Here is a 13073-nt window from a genome sequence, read left to right on the forward strand (position 1 = left end):
AAGGCTTCGAAATATTTCCTTGTCAAAATAAATGTTTATTGAAAAAGATCTCCAGAATTCCTGTCAGTCATACATAAAAATTCATCTTCATAATGCAGAACATAATAATAATCTAAAGTTAAATGTCTATTTAAACAGTAAACCCGAGAAATGGCTTTTCAGTTAGAACATCAGAATTACATATATATAATAAATATATGCATGATGGAAAAATATGCATCTATGGATTTGCCGAACATGAAGTTACAGAAAATACTCTATTCCTGGAACAAAATTAAAACTCTCAAATTTTGAAAATGTTTCAAATCCCTTTTTTTCCCATAAACATCTCATTAAATTTCTTTATGAGTAATAAAATGTTTCAACTATACTAAGAGATTTTAAAAATAACCACAACTTGGGAAAGACGACTGGCAGACAAAAATACCATCTTTCAGGCAGAGCTGTTTGCATTAAAAGCAGTGATCAATTTGGCAAAATATCAATTAGGATTAAAGGTCAACATATATAGTGATTCTGCCTCAAGTCTGGAGTCCATCCGAGGGCACAAAACAAGGAGTCCTTTGGTGCAAGATATTCAGAAAATTCTTCTAAGTATCCCACCAGATGACAGACCTATCCTGATCTGGGTTCCAGCTCATGTGGGTATTACTCGAAACGAAGCGGCGGACCTGCTTGCGAAATCTGCTGCCAATGACCGCAGTAGATTGGAAAACGCAGTCCTATTTAAAGAAAAACCACGTTCAATAGCCTTTTACAAGAATGGCAGAAAAGATGGGAAAGGGAAAGCACGGGGAGGAGAACCTACAAGTTCTTTCCCAAAGTCACGTGCTCAGTTAATACATACAGCGGAGCACAAACTCAATTCTACACTGGCCATGGTCCCTTCCCACATTATCTTAAGAGATTCGGCATACGAGCATCAGATTTGTGTGGATGTGGTGCCTTAGGTGATGCAGATCACTTCCTCTTCAATTGCCCACAAACCGATAAACTGCATTTAAAAATGCCAAGCAGTGAATACTGGCCGCAATGGGCGGAGAATACCTGCGGCAACAAACAGACGAAAACTAAAATAGAGGAGGTAATCAGGCTTTGCTCAGCAAGATACTAAGAAATTCTCCCCCTCCCTTGAGAATTGTGTCTTCGCAGCATAATTTTAATAGCAATTCAAAATACTACAACAACTGAATATCAACACTAAAAAAATAGCTCACTCCGTAGAATAATAACAGGACTGTAAGAGCAAAACTATTGTAATGTAATCATATTACTATCCAGTTTGTATGTACTTGATAAAAATAATATTGTAAATCAATTTAAATGTATTGAAAATCCAGTCAATGTGTAAATGAATTACAAGTTTAATTTGATTATCTCAGTAAAAGTATTGTGAATATGAATTCATATAATGTTTAAATGTACACATAGCTGTCATGATTTTATGTATCTATCATATGTAACTTGTACAACAAGGATGTCAAACTCGCGGCCCGCATGCGGCCGACAACAAATATTTTTGCGGCCCGGCCAATATATCGGCAAATAATAATATATAATAATAAAATAACATATCGACGAAGAAAAAAATGAAATGTTTACTGCTAAGTAATTAACGATAATTTATTCAGTGTTGTTAGATTACTCACAGCGAGCTGACACACACACTACTTAAATTACAAATGCGTGTGAGTAGCTTGCGTTCAACTACCTTCGGCTTTTGGGGTACACGTGCACTCAGAACTTGTACGCATCCCCCGATAGCCGAACTCATGGTCTCAGTTTTTCCAGTCATAGTTTTGTACGATATATTGGTGCATGCACTTTGCTTTATTATTAATTATTACTTAATTCATATTGTTACGGATTTCATAGTTATTTATTTATTTAGTTTTTTTTTTTTTTTTTTTTTTTTTTTTTTTTAATTTAGAATTGTAATTAGATTTGCTTCATGTTGCCTTAGCAACGCAGACGATTTTTGAAAAGACAGCTGCGTTGGAAGGTTAAAAATAGAACAGCGCGTGCATTTAATACCTAATTATAAAATATCTCGTAATTGCTGTTGCCATTCACAAAAATCCAGATATTTATAGATGTTTCCAGTATATTCGAGAAATTAATTATAAAGCTTATAAAAGACGAGAACAAACAACTCATCTCAGTAGTAGCTGTAGTTCTAGCGAACTGTTTGTTTACTTAATGCTGTGATTGATTTGTAGAGATTTCGCTGTGAGATAGAATTAGTTTCTCTGTTTTGAATTGATTTTTGCTAAACGTTTGACATTTTGTGATATTGTTAGAATATTTTTCAAGAAATATTTCAGCATTTTGATTTATCTCTTGTGGAAAGAATAAATTTTTGTTAACTTTTTAACATTAACCGTGTTTATTCCAGCCCTTTGTATTCAGTATGTCTATATCAAAACCAAGTGGTAGTCAAATTAAACCAAAAATCGCTGACGAACATAGAATATTCCAAGTAAAATGGGAATTAGAATATTTTTGCTGTGAAATAACAGATAAAATAATCTACTTGATATGTAATAATACTATTAATGTATAATATTAAACGTCATTACGAACAACACAAATCGAAATATAACAATTACGAAGGATTAATGAGAGAAGAAAAGTTGAAAGAGCTCAAGTTAGGAGTGAAAAAGCAACACTCCATGTTTAGTAAAGTATTGCAAGAAAGTGAAGCGGCGGTACATGCAAGCTACGTCTTGTCCGAGTTGATAGCTAAACATTCGAAGCCTTTTACTGACGGTGATTTCATCAAGGAATGCCTAATGAAAGCTGGAGAAATTGTTTGTCCTGGAAATGTGAAGGCTTTTCAATCAATTTCATTGTCTCGAAATACAGTTGCAAAAAGAGTTACTGATTTAGCCGCGAATTTAAGTGATCAGATCAAAGCAAAATCATCTAGTTTCGAAAGTTTCTCCATTGCCTGTGACGAGAGCACGGACAATTAGTTTCAAAGCTCAATTAGTAGTGTTTCTTCGTTCTTGTGACAAGAATTTTAACATTTTTGAGGAATTACTGGAACTAATACCGATGTCTGGTACTACCACAGGAGAAGATATATTTACTTGTGTTTTTGGACTTCTGCAGAAATACAATCTACCTTTGGCAAAACTAAATTCTGTAGCTACAGATGGCGCTCCATCAACGACCGGGAAAAACAAGGACTTCGTAGCATTACTAAGAAAAAAACTTAGTGAAATTCACGGTTCAAACATTCATCATATGCATTGTATTATACATCAAGAAGTTCTATGCACGAAAGTAATAAATAGGGAGAATGTTTTGTCATATATAAAAAAAGTTATAAATTTTATAAGATCTCGAGGTTTAAATCAGCGTCAACTCACTGCTTTCTTAAGTGAGTTAGATGGTGAATATTCGGGTTTGTCCTACTATACCGAGGTACGTTGGTTATCTTGCTCCAAGATTCTCAATCAATTCTGGGATTTGAAAGAAGAAATATGTCAGGTTTAAAAACGAAAAATTAAGATGTAAGTTTGTTTTACGATCCAATATGGATACAAGATTTATCTTTCTTGGTTGATATAACCAAACACTTAACCGATTTAAATTTATCGTTACAAGGAAAAGATCATATCATTACGAACATGTTTGACATAATTAAAGCATTCAAATGTCAACTAGTTCTTTGGGAAAAACAACTTAAAAATGAAGATTTGACGCACTTCCCGACGTGCAGCATGAACAAATCAAGTTTAGATGATACTTGTTCGTATCAAAAATACGCAGAAAAAATTGCAAATTTAACAACTGAATTTAAAACGAGGTTTAATGATTTTAGTTCCCTCGAAGACAATTTTTTTTTTTTTTTTTTTTCGGCTCGCCTAAAGTTAAACCTTGTTTGTTTGGCCCAAGTGTACCTATGAGTTTGACATCCCTGTTGTACAAGACAATTATTGTAATCAACATATCTATGCTTATACACAGGCCTTGTATGCCCATGTAATATTTATATGTATATTTTTACACGGAGGAAATTTTCCCTTCTGCCAGGATGACTATTAATACTGTAAGGCTTTTACAACAAAGTCAGGTCAGTGGTTATCTCAGGCGGCGCTCAGTACCATACATGAACTTTAAAACGCATTTTGGAAATGAGAAAGGCAATTAAAAACTCAAAATGGTCTTTTAATACAATTTTATGAAACATTGCAATGAAAATATTAACTGAATCAATTAGTTTTAAATCAATATCGCAATTACAGCAGACATGTACAGGAGAGATGTATAATTTAAATAGATAACTAAGTAAACATATGTTCAGGACAACTTGAACAAGAATAAAAATCTCACATGAATTTGTTGACATCTAACAGCAAATTAAAAAGCTAAATCTGCTACAACTGTTAAAACTACATTCTCCAGATAATTAATTTTACAGCCATAAAGAATGGGGACTGTTGCGGCAAAGCAAGCGAACTATTAAAAAGACTATTACCCTTTTGTGAATGGCATCACTTACGTTTTTGTATTCATAAATATTTTTGCTTGTTCTATACTTTATTTTTATGTTAGGAAATAAATAAACATAAAATAATATCTCCTAATAGGAGATAGTATGGGGAGGGAAAAGAAAGAAAAGTCTAAATTCAAGGGTGTACACTTTTTTTTTTAAAGGGAGGAGCAAGGAACACTCAAGACTATTTTGGAAAGCTGAATTCCAGCAACAATAAACCAGAATAGATTCTGGGAAGTTTTTAAGAATAAGTGTACTAGCAAAAATACTATATTTCCTGTACTGCAATCTGCAAAATTGCATTTAACAGCTTTTGGTGATAGAAATTAAGTAACAGGACATGTGTCATCATGTTTATTTAACCTAACTTACACAAGCTGTCTAAAATTACTGTCACAACTGTAGTGCAAAGTTCAAGATCCAAAAACATCAGAACTTTGATGATTCTGGATTTTGGAAATGCAATTAGGTTTTAAATCCTGAATTTAAATCTAATAACATGTAAAAATCATAAGATTAAAAATATGAAATAGTTGTTTATGAAACAAAGAGGATGAAATTTTACCATATCCCAAAAAGCACGGCAACGTCATAATGATGTTGCAATCTCGTCGCAGATCATGTTGCAAAAATGTTGCAATATGTCATCATATTTTGCAGGTTATATTTTGGTTGTGAAAGCATTGTATCAACGACGTCTTAACGACACCTAAATGTTCGCAAAATTCCCCCTTTTTGCAGGAATTGTGAAGATGTTGTTATCATGTCCTTGCATTACATAATGATTTATGCAGAAAAATGTGCTTAATAATTAATATACTTTTCTTCTTTTTTAAAATTTTGTATTCCTTGTATTTTTCTAAATTTTAAATATTTTATCATTTCCTGTAAACCAGAAGATAATACAATTTTTTCTTAGACTAAATATGCATAATTAATAATAGCCTTAATTATTTTCAGTACATTAAACTATATTTTTTAAATTTCTCTTTAGACTAAATAGGCATAATTAATAATAGCCTTAATTATTTTAAGTACCTTAAACTATATTTTTTAAATAACTTAAATTCTAAGTTATGATTATTTAAGATTTCATCATTGTTTTCCACTAAGCCTTTAGTATGTAAGTGAGAGTAATTATGAAATTGGTTATTATATATATATATATAACATTAATAGTAAGTTTTAAGTAAATAAAACTCAATCAGACATAAATAAAAGTAAAGTTATATATGTGGGTAAAAAAAAAAAAAAAAAGAGTGTTTCTGATTATAACAGCATTATCACATTTATTTCTGTTAAACCTCAGAGACATTGAAAATTGCCCCTGTCATGATAAATTAGGAAGCGGTTTTTAAGGTAACATAATCAGTATTTTACCTGAACCCAAGTATAAATTTATTCACGTTTCATAGTAAAAAATATAACCATTAACTTCTATATCTCCAAGTTATGCAAATGAAGGATTGTATAAAGTAGTTAATAAATGTGATAAAAATATTTCATACAAAAATATACCTAAATCTAATCACCAAAAAAAACTTCCCATATTCATATCTAAAATGAAATAATAACCTAACAGACAACATACATGACAGCACTATTTAAGAAAAAACATGAACCAGCAGTGTTTGAAAGTATAAATAGCAGAAGGAAGGTAACAGAACTAAAATTTCCAATTAATAAAAAATTATTTGTGTTTTTTAAATAGTAAACAACTAAAAGTGCAATAATTATGGATTCCAGTATTTACCAATAATGCTGGTGTTTCTTAATACCATTTCTTTTGACGATATACTTATTTTTAGTTTCTACATTTTAGAATAGTGGTAGATTACAATGATTATTTCATGCACTTTTTATAATCAATAACTTTCCTTTTGTTACTGTACAGAAACAATTTATATAATATAGTAAGCTAAGTACCTTAAAGTAAACTCTTCATTAAATAGCACATGATGAAAATTTACGTTTCTATCTACTATGAATTTCTTTGTTATCACAAGCATATAAAAAGTAAGCAAAGAAAATAGAATATACTTAAATTTAATAAAAAAATAAAACCTAATTTCCAACATTCATTTATTGAGATAATCTAATAAACATACATAACGGCAATATTTAAACAAACGCGAATTACACAGTGTTTGGAAGAATAGATACCAAACGACAAGTAATAAAACTGCAATTTGCAATCAATAAAAAATATTTAGTGTTTTTTAATATTACACAATTAAATATCACATAATTATAGTTATTATATTGTTACGAATTTGGTATTTAAAAAGCTAATGTTAGTTCAATCAGAAATTAAATGGTTTTATTTCTCGCGCAGTGCAGCGCGTGACGAATATTAAAAGAAAGCTAAGCCGGAAAATTGAAAATACAAGAGCGCGTGCATTAAATAAATAAATATCTCTTTTTGATTTCGAGAAAGTACTGGAAAATTCTAGCGTGTGATTTTAAAATCTTATAAAAGGAGGAAAACATCTCAGTTTGTAGTAGTTGCTTAGTTTGTTGTTGTTTAGAAAACTACTGTTGTTGATTGTAGCGAATTCGCGGATTAGCGTTCTTTAGCTGTTTTGAATTACGTTCTATTGACATTTGAGTAGTTAAAAGAAAACTACTGTGAGATATTGTAATACTGCATGATAATTTGAGAAAATTTAAGCATTTTTGTTGTGATAATAATAAATTTTTGTTCATTTTTCATCGGACTTGTGCATTCATTTCATAACGAACCCGTACGCACGCAACAATTTTTGGTGTCAGAAGTGGGGTTTGAATGCCAATAACAAGAGCGATGGAAGAACAATTGAGACAGCTCATTAGTGCTTTTGCTGCATTCCAAGAAAAGATGGAAGCTGGCCAAGCATCATTTAAGGAAGAAATGAAATTGGGCCAGGAATCCGTTAAGGAAGAAATGAAATTGGGCCAGGAATCCGTTAAGGACGAAATGAAAGCCGTTCAAGCTGGTCAAGAAGAAATGAAAAGAGAAATTACTTGCATAATAGAAAATAAATTTGAAGCTATGGAAGGCAGAATTGACGCAGTTGAAAATAAAGTTGGACATATTGAAGAAAGAGTTTCTTCGGTGAAAGAAGAAATAGAAGAAAGAGTTTCTTCTGTAAAAGAACAAATTGATGAGAGAGTTTCTGCAGTTGCCAAAGAAATGGATACTTTAAAGAAATTCGTAGCGTCGGCAGGGAGCAGGAGTGATGATTTTAAATTCTTACCAATGCCTGCTCGTCCACCTCTGAAGCTATCCACATATGATGGGAAGACTTCCTGGCAGGTGTATAAGACACAATTTTCTATCGTGGCGGATGCGAATGGATGGGATTCCCAAGCTAAGGCCTGTCATCTCGCCGCTTCTCTAAGAGCCGACGCAGCGGATATCCTTCAGACTCTTCCCGAAAACAAAAGGTTAGATTTCGAAGCTCTGTCCGGCGCCTTGGAGTTGCGCTTTGGGGAGAAGTGTTTAAAAGACTACAGCAGGCTCCAATTAAAATCTCGTCAACAGAAGCCTACCGAAACACTTCAGGAGCTCGCCGCGGATGTTGAAAGGCTGTCCCATCTCGCCTTTTCGGAATGCCCGACAGAAACAAGGGAAATCCTGTCCTTGCAATACTTTATCGACGGCATCCGAGATACTGAAATACAGAAAGCTCTACGAATGGCGGATGTAAAAGATTTAAAAAGTGCTCTAGTGTACACCATGAAATTTGAGGCAGCCCAGCAAGCCACTCGTCGAGACCGCCACCCAGTCAGAGCTGCTCAAGTCCAGGAGCCAGGGGATCAAGTTATCAGGTTCAATGTTTCTTCTAACCTTCTTCGGAAACATACAATGACCTGACTAGAACAGAGAGCTTACTAAAGCTATGTTCACTAATTGTAGTAAGTAGACAGGATACAGACGAAGGGTATACAAAACCCTTTATTTTTCTTTATATACAATGACTTCCGTACTTCGGAATACAATGACCCTCCACTCGGGGTCTAACGTAAAAGATATCAAAAATAAAACTAAACTCTAATTTAACTTTAGAATAAGATTGCCCTTATAATCACAGGAAGCGTATGTAGCACAGAGACTGTGAACACTACAATACGTTTAATTATTCAAGAGGATTAATACCTCTGGCCTGGAAGGCAATTAGCAACTGCGTAACTTCTAAGGTAAGCGGCCTGCTTCGAACTCACGGCTTCCTCTCTCCATCTTGGCAAAAAGGCCACACTTAAATACTTGGCGTTCGCCAGACAACTTTGCATAAACTCCTTCACGTTTATAATTCTGGCCGGAAGTAGAAAATAAGAAGTGATAGTAAAGATTTAAAATAAAATAAACGTTAGTAAAACTTAAGATCCTTACATACTTCCCGCCAGAGTTAATTAGTTTGAAACTGAGGTCTAAAACGACCTTGTTGAAAACTTTTAGCTCTAGAAACTAACGCGAGGCCAACCTTTTACAATCATAACTTAGCTAGAAACTAGAAAATTTAAAAGAAAGAAATTTGTTACAATAGCAGCTCCCAGGATCTACAACAATCTTTTTTTTTTTTTCATCTGTACTGCATCTAACCAGGAGCTTTATTCAATTCTGGTTCCTTCCAGAGATCTGGAAGGAAAACTAGTTTAATGAAATGTTACAGAATGACATTGCAAATAACATATAGAATATACTTTTCTTAACATTCTTATTTCATTCATGACTATTTTAATTATCTCTCCCCGTGCTCTCTGACATGTGTTGTAAAAGAACACCAACCACGAATGTGTTTCTGTCTACGTATGCCACACTTCCTCCTACAATCAAAACACTAACGTGTTAAAATTCAACATACGAGACCTCTTAACACACCCTACTTTTCAACTCTAAACCCTGAGGTATTATTCTAAAAGTGGCTAACTCTAAAGTGTAGCGTCAGAGAGCCTAACTACATCATTCAACCTTTAACATATATTCGTCATGATTTAATCTTTACAGTCACACGAATAACAAATTTTTAACATTACTTTCACTTTTACCATATCACGGTATTTCTTAACATTTAAAATAACAGTTCACATGTATATAAGAACATATCAACATGCCGTTAATTTTACACATTTGAAAACATACATTAGTAGTACATTGTTAACTTCTATTCTTTTCAAAGCAAGTGCCAATTCTTTCTACATTGAAATAATACTACATTTCAAAAAGTCTTTCAGACTAAAACTTCTTTCTTGTTAGAATATTTTAAATAAAATTTATACAATAACTTTTTACAATATTTAAGTCTTTACACAACGCTATTATACATCAACTTTAGTTTTACGCGCGAGTAATTGAAAAACATAATAAGAAAATCGGTCGCAACTCATTTCTCGCCCTTTTGGCGATAAAGGTAGACCTCGCATGAGGTAAAACTTCTTGAAATCTGCCACTTGCAGTAAGAATGAAAGATTAACTTAAGTTTGTAAAGTAACATAAAATTTTACTTATCTTTGTAATATTCAGACATCCTTTTCTGGGCCCAGTCTTTAAAGGTATAGGAGCTTGGTTGCTGTGGATATAGCTTGGTTGATCCTCCTTCTTGTACGGGCTCGCCCTTCAGTGCTTTCCTCTGGAAGCTTCCGTTTTTCACCACTACGGCCACCCTTGAACATCTTCCTTTTGTGCTCTGCTTGTGGTCTTGGCCGTTTGAAGGCAGCTGGTCTTGGTGGAACCGGGAAACTTCTGTCGTGATCCTGCTTGGACCTCGTTGTTGGCCGTTCAAATATTTCTTGTACTTTTTCCTCCGCCGCTGATGGCCCTTCCGCAGTTCGGCGACTTTTGCTGCGGAGAGTTCTGTCGGATGAGTCAATCTTCCGTTTCACAGCCGGGTTATAGTTGCCGTCCTTTCTCCCGGTCTTTTCCACATACGTCGTCCTTCTCCCTTCTTCATTCTGGGGGTGTTCGTGAATTCTGTTTTCTGGACGGTGGAACGGCTTCTTTTTCTTTTTACCTTCAGTTTTTCCGCGGGGCAATTTTCTTTTCACTTGCTTCTGTCTCTCATTGGCTTGCCCTTGTACTTGTCGTTTTCCCACCTCTGGAACTTGTACCTGCGGTGTCTGCCGTACCGGATCCTGCAAAAGATCAGAAAAGATTTTCATTTTATTACGATCGAAGTAGGGTTTAATTTGATCCATATTTGCGGAACAGGTTTCACCATTTCTTGCCTTTAACACTACAACAGCGTGAGTTATTTTTTCTATAACATATGGTCCTTCAAAGCGTGGAAAAAATTTGGCAGTTTTATCTTCTGGTGCTGAAGAAAGTGAATGCTTAATTTTTAAAACTTCATCCCCTACTTTATAAGTTACTCCCCGTCGTTTCAGATCATAGTATAACTTCTGTTTTCTTATGCTACTTCCGTATTCTTTTTTGCTTCTTTTATTAGTTTTTCTATATCACCCATTTTAAATTCTGGGGCTCTCTGTTGCACATAAAATAATTTATCTAACGGCGTTATAATCTTTCTGCCTAAAAATAAGTCAGCAGGAGTTTTGCCCGTTGTATCATGTTTTGCGGTCCTAAGGGTGAAAGCAAATTCATTGACATAGTTATCCCCGCTTTTATGAAAATTTTTAACATAACTACGGATAATTTTCACTATATTTCTGTTGACCCGTTCCGCTATATTTGATTGCGGCCGATAGGGGACCATTTTTAAATGACGTATGCCCAGTTTTTGGCACATGTCTTCAAATATATTACTTACAAATTGAGGACCATTATCCGATATAACTTTTAGGGGCGCCCCGTATTTTAAAATATATTTATTTAAAATAGAATCGGTAACTAATTTCCCGGAGGCTCGTTTTAAGGGAACAATTTCGGTCCATTTACTAAAATGATCAACCATAACAAGGAGATAGCGACTTTTGTTTAACTGACTTTTTGGGAAAGGGCCCAATAAATCGATGCCAATTATTTCATTGGGAAATTCGGATTTAATACTATTTAGAAACCCGGCCGGGCGGAAATTAATATAATTAACGGCTTGACATGTTGGGCAGGACTGGACATACGCCCTTGTTAACTTTTGCAGTTCAGGAAAGTAGACTGCCTCGCGTACGCGTTGAGTAGTTTTTCGAATACCAGCATGAGAAGCTAAAGGGCTGTCATGGAGCTCTTGCAGGATATTTAATCTAAGACTAGCTGGGATAACAGGTCGAAATTCGTTGTTGGAATTCGTAGTTTTTGTATAAAATAATAGACCATCTATTAGTTCGTAATGGGCCGCCCTATTTCTTATCGCCACAATATCTTGGTGGCTAAAATTTTCAGGATCCTTCAAATACTCATAAATACTTCCAAACTCAGGATCCTTACCCAGTTCGGTTATTACAGTTTCTCGGGAATTTATTGTACACGCTGTCAGCATTGCAACTTTTACGGTATTACCCTGTTCGTCTAATTTAATTCGTGACAGGGCATCTGCTACGATATTTTCCTTTCCGGGGGTATGCTTGATTACCAGATTATATTCTTGCAGCTTGAGTGCCCATCTTATTAACCTTGGGGATAAATTTTTCCCAGAGTACAATCTAGTTACCGCCGCATGATCAGAATATACTGTTATCGGCGCCTTTCCAAAATAGACTCGGAACTTTTGCACTGCTAACAGAACTGCAAGTGCCTCTCTCTCGGTCGCGGAATAGTTTCTTTGTGTTTGATTTAAAGTTCGGCTAAAAAATGCCACGGGCTGCTGATTTTGCGAAAGTACCGCTCCTACCGCATAATCCGAAGCATCCGCTGAAATTTCTAAATTTTCATCCTTTTCAGGAAATTTCAACACAGGGGCTTGCGTTAATGCTTGTTTTAATTTTTCGAAAGCACTATTGGCATCGGCCGTCCACGAGAATCTTGCCTTTTTCCTTTTTAATTTTAACAATGGCTCAGCGATAGCTGCAAAATCTTTTATAAAGGACCTATAATATGAACAAAGTCCTAGAAAAAAAGAGAGCTTCTTTGTCGTGTTTGGAGTCGGATACTTTTGTACAGCGATTATTTTTGATTCATCTGTCTCGATCCCTTTTTGCGATATTTTGTAACCTAAATATTTTAATTCAGGGGCTGCAAATTTGCATTTTTCGACATTAACTTTTAGACCGGCCTCATTTAATAAAGAAAACACCTGTCTTAAATCCTGTACATGTTGGTCTAGATTATCACTAGTAATAATGATATCGTCTAAATAGATAAATGTGGACTTTCCAAGAACAGGTCTTAACACAATGTCCATGCATCGCTGAAATGTTGCCGGGGCCCCAGAAAGGCCAAACGGCATACGCAAAAATGCATAAGTGCCAGACTTGGTTATAAAAGCAGTCTTAGGCACGTCCTCAGGCCTGATCCCTATTTGAAAATAACCATTCGTTAAGTCTAAAGTCGTCATAAATTTGGTTGATTTTATGTTCCTTAAAATTTCTTCTATGATCGGTAACGGATATACCGGATATTTCGTTATGGAATTTAATTTACGGTAATCAATAGCGAATTTCCACCTTTTTGGATGCTCCAAAGGATAATCATTATTTT

At 34.5% G+C, this 13073-nt stretch overlaps 1 protein-coding gene across 1 annotated transcript in view; it reads right to left on the reverse strand.

Annotated features, from left to right (window-relative positions):
- The window catches only part of LOC118201919 (cation-independent mannose-6-phosphate receptor-like), a 110340-nt gene that overhangs the window by 78346 nt on the left and 18921 nt on the right, over nucleotides 1-13073 (reverse strand). The gene's annotated exons all lie outside the window — the stretch shown is intronic.

This window comes from Stegodyphus dumicola, chromosome 11 (genome assembly GCF_044657685.1).
Source record: "Stegodyphus dumicola isolate Sdum_Otavi_A_Nest chromosome 11, ASM4465768v1".
NCBI lineage: Eukaryota > Metazoa > Arthropoda > Arachnida > Araneae > Eresidae > Stegodyphus > Stegodyphus dumicola.